The sequence below is a fragment of the Argiope bruennichi genome, chromosome 6, assembly GCF_947563725.1.
Source record: "Argiope bruennichi chromosome 6, qqArgBrue1.1, whole genome shotgun sequence".
Classification (NCBI taxonomy): Eukaryota; Metazoa; Arthropoda; class Arachnida; order Araneae; family Araneidae; genus Argiope; species Argiope bruennichi.
The window spans coordinates 134,630,623-134,632,641 of NC_079156.1; the positions used below are offsets into that span (position 1 = coordinate 134,630,623).

The following is a 2,019-nucleotide window of genomic DNA, read 5'->3' on the forward strand; positions in this document are numbered from 1 at the left end:
AAGAAGTAATTATTCAGAATTTAAAAATAATGTTAACAGCTCTACTCTCAGCAGAAAAATATCTTACATAGGAATTCATGAGAGGATTATTAAATTTAAAATAATAAATTCGAAGCAAAGAGCTTATGGAATGAAGTTTGATTAAGGTAATTAAAAAATAAATAATGAAGCAATTCTAAAATGAAAATATTATTAGTTAAAAACAGAAATACTATGATAGAAGGCGTACAAAGTCATTTTAGAGCGCTATGATCGACAAATTAAAATCACAGAAATTTTTTAATATTTCACAAGCCTCAAACGTTTTAATGCAGAGACATTGATGATACCACTAATAGTTTTTAACTATCTGTTAAAAAAAAATTTCTCCAATGTAAGAAACTCTAATATAATAAAATACGCAATATGAGTAACAAATTTTGAGTTCAACTGAAATGTGTAAAAATTCTCCCAAAAACATATTTAAAATTATTGTTTAATAAATTTAAAGAAACAAATATTTGTGTGAGCCGCGGAGTGCTTGAAGCGACATCTATTACATCGGTTGTAGGTGAAAAGGAATCTCCGTTTGTCCTCTTTTCACTCGAGGAATCCATGCTAATGCCTTTGAGCGGAACTTCAGGCGAATGAAAGACATATCTGATAATCGCCGCCGATTACTTTCCACGATTTAGAGGCAGATCACAACAACCCAGCAGTCTGCGAACGTAAGCAAACCAATCGGGGACGACCTTGGTTTCAGCAAGTACCTAGCGTTTCACAGACACAAGACATTCCTTACTCATTAGCTGAAGGCACTAAGTGTGAAGGAATTTTGAAATTTTATATTTTAAATATTCTTTTGTTAAAAGTGGTATTTAATATTTATTTCTAGATTGTTTTATTGATTATTTTAAATTAAATTTTATATCTATTAAAGAATAGAAACTAATTTTTAAAATTTTCTTCATTGCCGCAGAGTATAAAGTGCAGGAAAAACACAGTCAAAACCGGCAAAATATTACAGTTTCTCTTTTTATTTCATCAAATAACTTATTGTGCACAAAGCATACGGAGCAAAGCATACGCATAAAGTTATTTTTTGTTAGGTAAAATAAATATTTAGACACAGTGTTATTAATAATATTATTTATGCAAAGAAACTGAAATTTTATATACAAATTATGCAATAATTATTTTATACAGAAAATTAAGTTTGTGATCATGGAATCGTGATAATGGTTCACTTTTCTCAAAGCTATTGTAACATCCAATTCTGTTGCTCATTACCATGGTAAAATTTTGTAGATTCTGTTTTCTGCTTCTCATATTAATATTATTGGTTTGGTATATTATTAAAATAACACGAATGAAGTTGTATTTCAGTGTGCAACGGAAAATGCTTCCCGAGGTAAATATGGGTATTAGAAGATTGTTTAAAGATTTCGAAATCAGATGTTCAGTAGCTTAATACATTTTTTATTTGAAAATCATTTTTAATATTTTTATAATACGCTGTTTTCTTTAAATTCATTTTATAAACATTGTTTTCAGACATTTTCCTTCAGCGTCTTCATAGTTTCGCAAATGTATAAATATCCAAAATACCACATTTTTAGTTTAATAGATTAGAGCAGATTATAAATATTGCTGATCGTCTTATACTTTCGCCCAGATGAGCATCGGTGGTCCGGTGTGCGGGCTTCAAACCCGTGGCTGATGAGAGTCAGAGTGGTTCAATTCCATCTTCTGGGCGACTTACAGTTTTATTGGATTGTGTCTTCACTCTCATGTCGGGATGATTACATTAGCTCATTTCTCACAATAGCTCTTTTTTTACTCATTCTTCTGGCAATGACAATCTGTTATTGGCAAATTAGATAAAATACACGGTATAAAAATATTTATTTTTATTTCAAGAAAAAAGTCCCAGAATTGTCGGTTATTTAGTTTAAACAAAAAGGAAAATAAGATGCCCTTATGATGTGTTTTGTATAATAACGGTCGATTGAATCATGAGAATCATAAATAATGTGTATT

At 29.9% G+C, this 2,019-nt stretch overlaps 1 non-coding gene across 1 annotated transcript; it reads left to right on the forward strand.

The window, feature by feature from the left end:
• The first annotated feature begins 1,648 nt into the window (after positions 1–1,648).
• On the forward strand, positions 1,649–1,735 carry Trnastop-uca (transfer RNA opal suppressor (anticodon UCA)). Its single transcript has one exon. It is a non-coding gene; the product is annotated as a tRNA-Sec (tRNA).
• Positions 1,736–2,019: the final 284 nt, after the last annotated feature.